A 14,042-nucleotide genomic window follows, 5' to 3' on the forward strand; every position below is an offset into this window, starting at 1 on the left:
TTTTGCTACCCTGGTATCTGTATAGAAAAAAAGTCTATCCGATGAGTTTATAATACTAAAAGGATTGACTGTTCTATTGCCACAGGGCTTTCATATTAAAGGAAGATGTGAGAGGGTAACTAACCTATTTTTAAAAGGTATAAACAATGATGTGCATTCACACAAACTTAAACTCACTTCCTCCAATTCTTTGACACATACAAATGCTCTGGGCAGATCTACAGGACATACACACACACCACTCACACCCATGAAGTGATACAGGAAGTCCTGCATGAATTCTTTCTCCCTTGGCTATGGATGCTTGAGTAGAAAAAAATCTCAAATGGGAGTGAGGAGGCTTAGGTTCTTGTCTCAACTCTTCTACTACGAAGGTGTCTAATTCTGAGCAAGTCACTCCCTTCTCTGGACTCTAGCTTCCTTATAAAATGAAATTAATTTAGCACAAGAAATTAAGTGTTAACAGAGCTGTTAGAAGGCTGAAGGAACAGGCTCCAGGCCAGTCTCTTGGAAAGTCTCCAGACCAACAATGAACTGACTTCCTAAAGAAGCTGCTACCCTTGAAGCCACCACTAGCTATATGCTGGCCTGCATCTCATTGTGCAGCATTGACTTACTGAACAGCAGCAACCTATGAACACGGGCCAAGCTGCAGAACAGACACTAACACCAGTAATCCAGAGATCAGTCAGCTGCCCCTATACCCACTAATTACTGACAGCCAAAAGACTAGAAAATGAACTCTGGAATCTGCTTTTAGAAAAATCACATTCTTGCTAGCTAGCACATACAACCAGAACTGGAGGTAAGAGACCCTTTCTTCAATTCTCCCTTCAAAACTCATACAAGAGAAACTTGGTGAAATCAATGTCAAATCCATTTTCATAGTTGCAAGCTAACCTTGGGAATGCAGGTTTTAGCTTCCTAACTTGTGTGATACACATGAGCACATAGAAGAGATTATGACTGAATGCTGAATGCTAAAAACAATCTCCAGCACTGGTATGTTTTGATAATACAAATAGCTCTTTCAGGAGCTAACAAGTTCCCATCACTGGAGAAGTACAAGCAGAAACAAGATAATCTATTGGGAAGGTGAAACTGTTTTTCACCAGTAATTTTCACGCCTTGCTGCATATTTTAATCCACTGGTCCCATTTCCAAAGATTTTGGTTAAGTGGGCTGTGGTTAGTCCCAGCAATTAATATTTTTAAAATTATTCTACATGATTGTGAGGTATGGCTGGACTCAGGGACACTCAACTACAATGTTCAAGATAATTTCCAGCCCTAATATATAAATCCTTGCATCTAGACCTTTAGGACTATACAATTGTATGCACCAAACACTTCTATTATAAGAACTCAAATGTTATTTTCAGATGAACACAGATCCTTGAGAAATCCCACAATGTAAACTGGCATGCTATTCTCTTGTCTTATATGAAAAGAATCTGGTTATCAACTATTTTGTGGCAATAGATTAGTGCCAAGGATACGCTAACTGAAGATATTCTTTCACATGAAGAATTCATGACTATAGTATGCTGAGGTAATTTGCTTTTTCCTATAAAGGATTTATAGATCAATAGAATGGAGAAAAGATTGCTCAGGTGTTCCTTTGTGAAAGGATTTTTTTTTAATGATTTTATTTACTTTTGGCTGTGCTGGGTCTTCATTGCTGTGTGGGCTTTTCTCTGATTGTGATGAGTTCAGCTGCAGTGTACAGGCTTCTTATTGCAGTGGCTTCTTCTGGCGCTGAGCATGGTTTCTAGGGTGCGAGGGCTTCAGTAGTTGCAGATCCTAGGCTTACAGCATAGACTCAATAGCTGGGCTACACTGGCTTAGATGCATTGCACCATGTGGGATTTTCCCAGATCAGAGATCAGGCACTTTTTGGCAGGCAGATTCTTTACCACGAGCCACCAGGGAAGACCTCTGAAAACGCATTTTAAAATTTTGCTTTTTCTTTTTGTTTTTGGTGAATACATTCATCCAGATGGGATCTGGGGATTTAACCTCTGTACACATATCAAATTCAGTGCTCCTGTATGCTTACCTTTGAAGTGCTGGTAAATGTTTATATTTGTTGTTCTGCTCAGCCAAACAAGTTTTATTACTGGTAATTTAATCAGTGAACAATATGAAAAGATAAAAAGATAGGACACTGAAAGATGAACTCCCCAGGTCGGTAGGCACCCAATATGCTACTGGAGATCAGTGGAGAAATAATTCCAGAAAGAATGAAGGGACGGAACCAAAGCAAAAACAATACCCAGTTGTGGATCAGGCTGGTGATGGAAGTAAAGTCTAATGCTGTAAAGGGCAATATTGCATAGGAACCTGGAATGTTAGGTCTATGAATCAAGGCAAATTGGAAGTGGTCAAACAGGAGATGGCAAGGGTGAACATCGACATTTTAAGAATCAGCAAACTGAAATGGACTGCAATGGGTGAATTTCACTCAGAAGACCATTATATCTACTACTGTGGGCAAGAATCCCTTACAAGAAATGGAGTAGCCCTCACAGCCAACAAAAGGATTAGAAATGCAGTACTTGGGTGCAATCTCAAAAATGATCTCTCTTCGTTTCCAAGGCAAACCATTCAATATCAAAGTAATCCAAGTCTATGCCCCAACCAGTAATGCTGAAGAAGCTTAAATCATATGAAGACGTAGGAGATCTTCTAGAACTAATACCCAAAAAATATGTCCTTTTCATTATAGGGGACTGGAATGCAAAAGTAGGAAGTCAAGAAACACCTGGAATAATGGGCAAACTTGGCCTTGGAGCACGGAATGAAGCAGGGCAAAGGATAATAGAGTTTTGCCAAGAGGACACACTGGTCATAGCAAACTCCCTCTTCCAACTACACAAGAGAGGACTCTACACATGGACTTCACCAGATGGTTAACACTGAAATCAGATTGATTATATTCTTTGCAGCCAAAGATGGAGAAGCTCTATACAGTCAGCAAAAACAAGACCGGGAGCAGACTGTGGCTCAGATCATGAACTCCTTATTGCCAAATTTAGACTTAAATTGAAGAAAGTAGGGAAAACCACTAGACCATTCAGGTATGACCTAAATCAAATCCCTTACAATTATACTGTGGAAGTGAGAAGCAGATTTAAGGGACTAGACAGAGTGCCTGATGAACTATGGACAGAGGTTCATGACATTGTACAGGAGGCAGTGATCAAGACCATCTCCAAGAAAAAGAAATGCAAAAAAGAAAATGGTTGTCTGATGAGGTCTTACAAACAGCTATGAAAAGAAAAGAAGCAAAAAGGCAAAGGAGAAAAGGAAAGATATACCCATTTGAATGCAGAGTTCGAAAGAATAGCAAGGAGAGATAAGAAAGCCTTCCTCAGTGATCAGTGCAAAGACATAGAGGAAAACAATACAATGGGAAACACTAGAGATCTCTTCAAGAAAATTAGAGATACCAAGGGAACATTTCATGCAAATTTGGGCACAATTAAGGACAGAAACGGTATGTACCTAACAAGCAGAAGATATTAAGAAGAGGTGGCAAGAATACACAGAAGAACTATACAAAAGAGATCTTCAAGACCCAGATAACCATGACATGTGATCACTCACCTAGAGCCAGACATCCTGGAGTGCAAAGTCAAATGGGCCTTAGGAAACATCATGATGAACAAAGCTAGTGGAGGTGATGGAATTCCAGTTGAGCTATTTCAAAACCTGAAAGATGATACTGTGAAAGTGCTGCACTCAATATGCCAGCAAATCTGGAAAAATCAGCAGTGGCCCCAGGACTGGAAAAGGTCAGTTTTTATTCTAATCCCAAAAAGGCAATGCCAAAGAATGCTCAAGCTATTGCACAATTGCACTCATCTCACATGCTAGCAAGTTCAGTTCAGTTCAGTCACTCAGTCGTGTCCAACTCTTTGTGACCCCATGAATCACAGCACGCCAGGCCTCCCTGTCCATCACCAACTCCCGGAGTTCATTCAAACCCATGTCTGTCGAGTCGGAGATGCCATCCAGTCATCTCATTCTCTGTCGTCCCCTTCTCCTCCTGTCCCCAATCCCTCCCAGCATCAGAGTCTTTTCCAATGAGTCAACTCTTCGCATGAGGTGGCCAAAGTATTGGAGTTTCAGCTTTAGCATCAGTCCTTCCAATGAACACCCAGGATTGATCTCCTTTAGAATGGACTGGTTGGATCTCCTTGCACTCTCAAGAGTCTTCTCCAGCACCACAGTTCAAAAGCATCAATTCTGCAGCGATTAGCTTTCTTCACAGTCCAACTCTCACATCCATACATGACCACGGGAAAAACCATAGCCTTGACTAGACGGACCTTTGTTGGCAAAGTAATGTCTCTGCTTTAAATATGCTATCTAGGTTGGTCATAACTTGCCTTCCAAGGAGTAAGTGTCTTTTAATTTCATGGCTGCAATCACCATCTGCAGTGATTTTGGAGCCCAAGAAAATAAAGTCTGACAGTTTCCACTGCTTCCCCATCTATTTTTCATGAAGTGATGGGACCAGATGCCATGATCTTAGCTTTATGAATGTTGAGCTTTAAGCCTACTTTTTCACTCTCCTCTTTCACTTTCATCAAAAGGCTCTTTAGTTCTTCACTTTCTGCCATAAGGGTGGTGTCATCTGCATATCTGAGGTTATTGATATTTCTCCCGGAAATCTTGATTCCAGCTTGTGCTTCTTCCAGCCCAGCGTTTCTCAGGATGTACTCTGCATATAAGTTAAATAAGCAGGGTGACAATATACAGCCTTGATGTACTCCTTTTCCTATTTGGAACCAGTCTGTTGTTCCATGTCCAGTTCTAACTGTTGCTTCCTGACCTGCATACAGGTTTCTCAAGAGGCAGGTCAGGTGGTCTGGTATTCTCATCTCTTTCAGTATTTTCCACAGTTTATTGTGATCCACACAGTCAAAGGCTTTGGCATAGTCAATAAAGCAGAAATAGATGTTTTTCTGGAACACGCTAGCAAAGCAATGCCCAAAATTTTCCAAGCCAGTCTTCAACAGTACATGAACCATGAACTTCCAGATGTTCAGTCTGGACCTAGAAAAGGCAGAGGAACCAGAGATCAAATTGCCAACATCTGTTGGATCATTGAAAAAGCAACAACCTGACCTGCCTCCCTAGAAATTTGTATGCAGGTCAAGAAACAACAGTTAGAACTGTACATAGAACAGATTGGTTCCCAATTGGGAAAGGAGTATGTCAAGGCTGTATATTGTCACCCTACTTATTAAACTTATATGCAGAGTACATGATGAGAAATGCTGTGCTGGATGAAGCACAAGCTGGAATCAAGATTGCTGGGAGAAATATCAATAACCTCAGAGATGGAGATGACACCACCCTTATGGCAGAAAGTGAAGAAGAACTAAAGAGCCTCTTGATGAAAGTGAAAGAGGAGAGTGAAAAAGTTGGCTTAAAACTCAACATTCAGAAAACTAGGATCATGGCATCCGGTCCTATCACTTCACGGCAAATAGATGGGGAAACAGTGGAAACAGTGAGAGACTATATTTTTGGGCTCCAAAATCACTGGAGATGGTGCCTGCAGCCATGAAATTAAAAGATGCTTGCTCCTTGTAAGAAAAGTTATGACCATATTTAAAAGCAGAGACATTACTTTACTGTCAAAAGTCTGTATAGTGAAAGCTATGGTTTTTCCAGTAGTCATGTATGGATGTAAGAGTTGGACCATAAGGAAAGCTGAGCACTGAAAACCTGATGTTTTTGAACTGTGGTGTTGGAGAAGACTCTTGAGAGTCCCTTGGACAGCAAAGAGATCAAACCTGTCAATCCTAAAGGAAATTAGATCTCAATAATCATTGATTGACTAATGCTGAAGCTCCAATACTTTAGTCACCTATTTGGAAGAACTGGCTCATTGAAAAAGACCCTGATGCTGGGAAAGATTGAAGGCATGAGGAGAAGGGGATGACAGAGGATCAGATGGTTAAATGGTACCACCAACATGATGGACATGAGTTTGAGCAAGTTCTGGGAATTAGTCATGGACAGGGAAGTGTTGAGTGCTGCTGTCCATGGGGTTGCAAAGGGTCAGACATGACTGAGTGACTGAACTGAAAGAAAGATCTGTGTTGAACTCCTGCCCTATGGAACTGTAAGATCCTAAATTTATTTAAGCAACTAAGTCTATTGTAATTTGTCACAACAGCAATGGAAAAATAAAACATCCAATATATTTTCTGGCCATTATTCCCATTTCATCACAGAGTATCAGGGGCTGATTTCTCAACAATAATCAACAAAAGTTTAACTTTTTTTTTTAACAAAAGAAAGTTTAGGTGAAACAGGAAGAACAGGTGAAGTTGTTTGTAGCTGAAGGTATGACTCAACAAAAAATGGGACCTTGAGGAAACTCTCAACTTTTCTGAGGTTTAATATTATAAGATACTGGGAATAAGAAGTCTTGCTTATTTTACAGAATATTTTAAAATATCAAGTTTCAAAAGGGATATGAATATACTTTGTATTTATTATACTCCATAAAGAACTATACTGGTCATTACTTTTTTCTCTAAGAAAATAAATGTATTTCCACTCTAATATTTGTTCAGCTTACAGCAGGAATGTTATCTCCCAACATCCATTCTTTCCTTCTGGTTTTATACAAGACTCTTTCAACTTTTAGTTGGGAATATGGCAATCAAGCCACATACTCCAGCTTCCTTTGTTGTCAGGCTTGGTCATGTGACTGCATTCTAACCCAGGGGACAGTGACAAATGAAGTATGCAAACTTCAGATGATTCCCTTAAAAGGAGAACATTGCCCTCTGCTTCTTCCTGCCCTGTTCCTATAGGCTGGAATGGCTGTGGCAGCACAAAGTTAGCACTCATAAATGAGAACATCATGCCGGATCAGGGTGGTCAACAATGCAGCCACTCATTCACGTGTCATCATGGCAACAGTGGAATAGAAGAACTACAACAAAAAACCACATGATCTTCAAAGCCTAGGATATTTACCATCAGCCCTTTACAGATAAAGTTTACTGGCCCCTGCCCTAAGTAACAGGAAATCAACAAAATAGATGAAATCTAGGTCCACAGACAACATCCTAAAGCAGATATATTCTTTCCCTCTGACAACCTACCGGCATGGATTTTTATGTGAACCAGAAATCAATTTTCTGTTGTTTAATACACAACTTTATCAATTACAATGGGTATGGTAAACTAGAAATAGTAATGATGATGATGATAACAGTTAACACTCATATGGTTTGTGCTTACTACATAAACTGATGTTGAAGGACTGATGTTGAAGCTGAAACTCCAATACTTTGGCCACCTCATGAGAAGAGTTGACTACCTGGAAAAGATTCTGATGCTGGGAGGGATTGGGGGCAGGAGGAGAAGGGGACGACAGAGAATGAGATGGCTGGGTGGCATCACCGACTCAGTGGACATGGGTTTGACTGAACTCCGGGAGTTGGTGATGGACAGGGAGGCTTGGTGTGCTGCGATTTATGGGGTCACAAAGAGTCAGACACGACTGAATAACTGAACTGAACTGAAGACTCTTCTAGGTATGTATGTGTATCCACACACACATTTCAAGATCATGGTAATTCTATGAATTACTATTTTTTATTCCCACTTGACAGATGAGGATACTGAAGCCCAGTAGTTAGGTAACTTTTCCAAGGTCATACCAAAAAAGTGATGGAATCAGAATTTAGACCCTAATCCATTCAGCACTAGCATCTCTGCTCTTACACATCTATTTGATTCCCTTTTGGTAAATCACAACTATTTCATTTTGACTGAGAACAAATCTTAGGATCAATCATCCTCAAACTCTGTTTTGTTTTGTTTTTTTAAAAAATGGAGACCTATTAGTAACAATAGCTTAACCCCCAAATGTTGACATGTGCTGGGTTAGTATTGGGAATATCAACAGCAATCTGCTTCACAAGGGCTTCCTCCGTGGACAGGGGAGCCTGGTAGGAGGCCGTCTATGGGGTCACACAGAGTTGGACACGACTGAAGTGACTTAGAAGCAGCAGCAGCAGCAACCCCCAAATGTTGACATGTGCTGGGTTAGTATTGGGAATATCAATAGCACTTTGTTTCACAAGGGCTTCCCCTGTGGTATATGGCTCAGTGGGTAAAGAATCTGGCTGCAATGTGGGACACCTGGGGGGTTTGATCCCTGGGTTAGGAAGATCCCCCGGAGAAGGGAAAGGCTACCCGTTCTAGTATCCTGGCCTGGAAAATTCCATGGACTGAATAGTCCATGGGGTCACAAAGAGTTGAACACAACTGAACGACTTTCACTTCACTTTCCTTTAAATAAAATGTGTTTTGTATTGTATACCTAATCTTTAGACTGAGAAAAAGTTGAAATATTATACACATCTTCTTATTTGAATTAGGGTAATCTATTTGGAAATAAAGATAAATGAAAAGTATGGTAAAGTTTAAAGTGATAAAATGAAGCCTGAGAATTCATGATTAAAAAAAGAGAGTGGGAAAGTTTACATTAAGGAATGCGGAATCTGAAATTATTGTGTGGTTACTAAGTACTTGAAAGGGAAGAGGACACTTGAAGTCCTAACTACCTACAAGACTTCTTTAAAATTTGAAACAGATTCATGAAAATTCAACCAGTTGCTTAAAGTCACAGAAATCAGTGAAACTCAGATCTTTGTTTTACCCCAAGCCAAGATTCTTCATGCTACAAAATCTTTAAGAGAACAAACCAACCAACAAACAAAAACACACTTTAGTCATTTCAGGCAAGAAAAAGTTTAAGAATGAGATAGATGCTTATTTACAGCTTCTATGAATAATCAAGCAGGCACTTCAGAAGACCATAATGCACAAAACTGACCCAAGGCTGATCAAATGTCTACAAGAAAACAAAAAGAAAGAAAAATTGACCAATACTGATGGCATGGAAGAAATCAAAATTAAAAGATAAAATTCAGAGCCCCATGATGAGTATCAGATCATGATAAAGAAAAGTTACATGTGTGAGGAAACTGTTGAGCTTTAAAGAAACTTACTCTCTCAACTGGTATATCTATTTTCACTGTCAAGGAGGAGATTAGTTGCTAATAAGCTCTTTATTATTGATTTCTCTAACCCCTGAAGTTCCCTTAAAGATGGAGACTATGATAGGATGAGTTTCATTACGATTATGAGGTTAAATGCAAGATACTGTGGTTGCCTCAGTCAACTAAAAAGAAATGGCCTGTAGAATTAACTCATTGTATATTCTATCATTCCTTAGTTCCATACTGCCTAGAATGAATCAGTAAGGAGAAAATAAAGCATTATTATCCTTCTAAAATGAATCTGAACCAAGGACTCAGAAAGGCCTTTTGGAGATCATCTATTCATTTTATAGATGAGAAATCAAAATCTCCAGGGAAGACTTAGGTGATGTGATTTCTTGGTCTTCAAGCATGAAATGAAGGTTTCTGAGCCCATTTCAAAACTTATAGCATGGTTGTATGCTATCTGGAGTTGATTCTGAGCCATGGATCAGCATTCTGGGATGTTCAGGAGGAAATATTTGTGCATATAATGCATACATAAGTGAAATTCCCCATGAGTGAACACCTGCTTGGTGTGGTCAAAGAAAAGGAATTTGTGTAGAGTGACATGGGACAAAAAGTGGCAAAATGTGGCTGGAAAAATAAGCTATGTCCTGGTCACCAGGTGTTTTATAGACTACAACTGGGAAGTTGGATTGTTTTTCTAAGTGCCATTCTGGTCATTGGAGGAGTTTTGATAGGAACATGATGTAGGCAATGAATTAACCTTCATTTTGTAAGCAAGCATAGTTTTAGGCTCTCAGGAAGCAAAGAGATACATTCCTAGCCCAGGAGAACCTCAAAGTCTATTGGAGGAGACAAAGCTATAAAATGTAATACAAAGTAGCAATAAAGCTTGGGGAGGCAGGGAAAAGCCTACAGAGAAAAGAATGGTTAAATGTGTTCTTCAGTCAACAAAGTCTAGTTTTCAAAATTATTCTTCATGAGACCAGACCTCCAGCTTAGTAGAGTTATGTTCAACCCAGATTCTGACAGTAGCAGCTGCCTCCAGTTGTATAGTGAGAATAATTGTACAGCATTGTGCAAACTCAGTAGGACAGAATTTTATGATATATGAGGATCTCTAAAACAGAATGATGGCACATTTCTACTTTTAGGAAACAGCCTATGGAAGGAAAACACAAGAAAGAAAGAGATCTTCTAGCTAGAAGGGCTCCATAGAACATTTCAGATCTTCATAAACTACTTTGAAACTTCACCTATTATCATCATTTGGGAAGTAGACAAGGGACATAGTTTTTATCTTCGAGAGAAATTACATCATGGCAGCACCTCAACTCAGCTTCTGAATGAGGAAATATCTTCTATCCCTTCTATTCTTTCTTGCTAGTCTCAAATATTAATTTCTTCTTTTGGTTCAAAGTTTTAAAGGAGGAGATTCATAAACTAGTGATAAATTTTTTTTTTCTTAAAAGAGTTTTTGTAAGGATTAAACAGGAAAACATTCATCCTGTATTTGTGGTGGGTGGGGTGATGGCATGCTAGGAATTTTGGAGATTTGAAGAAGTCTGGACACCCTCTCAGGACACCTCCAACAGATTTCTTCTCCTAAGGCAGACAGTTACTGGAGTTGGAAACTGAGTACAGCTTGGAGGGAGGGAGCAAAGTCCAGGATCAGACAGAAAGAGGTCAAAATTTTCCACTTCTGGGCTGCATGCGAAACTAGGCTCCAATTAAAGAGAGACCTGGGATGATTGTCAAGAGTTTCCTAGAAAGAACTTGTCCTATAAGCTCTTAGGGGTCCAGAGATGAAGGACAGAGCTGGCCCACATGAACACTTGCCCTTCAGAGAAAATGGGGAATAAGTTGAGTTCCCTTATACAATAAATCTGGGAGAAAACAGACCTTTATAGCTGATGAGAAGGGAAGGAATGGGGCATGTGTGAGATGCCTTGAGAGATGACTAACGAAACAGAATGCTTGTTAGTATGACCAGTAGTGTCCAGTGAGCAACGAGCCCCAAGACACAGATTCTACTGGACTTAGGAAGCATCATTACTGTACGTGACAGAACTGTGTTTACCTCAGCCTTAGTGAGTGAAGTGAAGAAAAATGACCTAATTCAGGACCCTGCCTGAGAGGAAGAATATAGAAATATAGAGACAGTCAAGAGCAAGAACTCCCGGGGAAACAAAACTACTGAAATAGACAGATGGAAGGTGGTAAAAAAAATAATAATAATAAATGAAATTTGATCACAGCACAAATAACACTGAATCTATGAAACGTTAACTTTATCACAAAGTTTAGTAGATGAACTGAATAAGTTCATGGTATTTTCAGATAACAACGAAAAAACAGCATTTATCATCCCATTTATGTAAAAATTGTAGGAAGGAAGAAAGGAAGGCAAAGGAGGAACAGCGACATGAAGGGGAAAAAAAAATCCTCATCAAAATCTTAATGGTAGTTTTCTCAAGATAACCTGAAATTTGTGCTTCCTTTAAATTTTTGGGTACCATATGAATTTTCTTTTTAAATTTATTTATTTTAATTGGAGGCTAATTACTTTACAATATTGTATTGGTTTTGCCATACATTGACATGAATCTGCCCCGGGTGTGCATGTGTTCCCCATCTTGAACCCCCCTCCCACCTCCCTCCCCATCCCATTCCTCTGGTTCATCCCAGTGTGTCAGCCCCGAGCATCCTGTATCATGCATCAGACCTGGACTGGCGATTCGTTTCACATATGATAATATACATGTTTCAATGCCATTCTCCCAAATCATCCCAACCTCGCCCTCTCCCACAGTGTCCAAAAGGCTATTCATATACAATCAGAATTCTATTTGTATAGAATAAAAATTATTAGAATTACAGGTGCTATTGTATCCCGCAGCATAGAAGACCAAAACAATAAGTAGTAAGATAGTTTGGCTTACTGCAAAAGCCATTCTTCTCTCAAAAGGACTGGACTCTATACAAGGAACTGATGAGCATCTGAACTAAGGGGTCAGCCCCTTCACCTCACTTTACTCCCACCATCTCAGTGGGACCACTTGACTCTATTCTCAACTGTGGCTCATTGTTGTTGTTTAGTCGCTAAGTGTGTCCGACTCTCTGTGATCCCGTGGACTGCAGCACACCAGGATCCCCTGTCCTTCACTATCTCCTGGAGTTTGCTCAAATTCATGTCCATTGAGTGGGTGATGCCTTCCAACCATCTCATCCTCTGCTTATTATGCATGAAAACATATGCACTGATTCACACACACTGTGCACATATTTCTCAGTGATTTTAAGAGAGATAACACTATTGCAGGATCTAACTTTGTTGGCTATTCAAAATAAGAATCATTGCATACATCATTAAAATAATTAAACTTTCTCTCATTTTTTTAAAGGTTATTAAAATTTACAGCTTAAGAATGTATATCACTGATTGAATTCTGGATCAAAAATGAATACAGCTAATCATAAAATGGCAATTCCCTTATGATGTGCTGCTTATGCACAGAGATGCTTATTTTTGCCAACCCTCAGAATTGGGAGACTAAAGTGTAGTGACACTTAATGACATACTTTATAAGCAACAGAAATTGATCAAAAAAGAGAACTGCCAGTAATTACTGTGAAAGTGAAGTCGCTCAGTCGTGTCCAACTCTTTGCAACCCCATGGACTATAGCCCACTAGCCTCCTCTGAGTCCATGGAATTTTCCAGGCAAGAATACTGGAGTGGGTTGCCATTTCCTTCTCCAGGGGATCTTCCTGACCCAGAGATCGAACCTGGGTCTTCCACATTGCAGGTAGACTCCTTCCCATCTGAGCCACCTGGGAAGTAATACTGATTGTAAATGTCTCTAAATGGAAATAAGACAAAGGCAGGCAATTTGAATGAGATTATTCAAAAAACCAAACTCTACTCCAGAAGATTGCAACTTGTTTCAGATCAATTGATGGCAGAGCCCACTGGTCCTGAAGCTGCATCTACCTTAAACTGATTGAAAACTTAAAGAACACTTAGCTAGAGAGGCATCCAGCAAACTGCACCTCCCACAAACAGGGAGAGAGACATTCCACTCCCAGTAATTACCAGCAGGTATTTCTGCAAAGTACCTTAGAGGAGACATGCCCTTCTTCTACAAAATTAGAGACATATTTATAGAGCAAACATTGGTGAAAATAGAGAATATTAGAGATGGTATTTAAAGTCTAAACTTTAAATAAATACATACAAAGATGCCGGACAGCAAGATCAAACCAGTCAATCCTAAAGGAATCCTAAATCAACACTGAATATTCACTGGAAGGATTGATGCTGAAGGCAATATTGTGGCCATCTGATGCAAAAAAACTGACTCATTGGAAAAGACCCTGATGCTGGGAAAGATTGAAGGCAGGAGGAGGTCACCACATACAATGAAATGGTTGGATGGCATTGCCAACTCAAAGGACATGAGTTTTAGCAAACGCCAGGAGATGGTGAATGACTGGGAAGCCTGGCATGCTACAGTCCTATGGGGTTGCAAAGAGTCAGACACGACTTTAGCAACTGAACAGCAGAACAAAGATGCTGGAAGCTCTGCATGTTTGGTAAAGGCCTTAATAGAAAGGCTACTCCAGCACAGAAGAGTATGGGACCCACAGAATTGTGTAGCTCATTTGTACTCTTACTTATTTGATCTATCATGACTCTCTTTCTTATAAAATATCTTCCCTTACTGTGGAGAACATGTCCCTTGTAGTTCAAGTGTGGTTGACTTTGCCTCCCACCTTTCCACAGGTTATTCATCCTGGGAGTAGCCAAAGAGCACTCCATGCATCTGAGCATAATGATCGGATCACCGTGGCCCCAGCAGATCATCTCTAAGTCTTGTCACGTGGATAATTGAAGAGAGAGCACCAATCTTGTTCTGTAGTCAAGAGGTTGAAGTACCATCTAAATCTTGAGTTTCTGGTCACTATCATTCCTGCTACCAGGGAAAAAAGAGC

This window comes from Moschus berezovskii, chromosome 12 (genome assembly GCF_049115385.1).
Source record: "Moschus berezovskii isolate FMDL1 chromosome 12, NW_MosBer_1.0, whole genome shotgun sequence".
Classification (NCBI taxonomy): Eukaryota; Metazoa; Chordata; class Mammalia; order Artiodactyla; family Moschidae; genus Moschus; species Moschus berezovskii.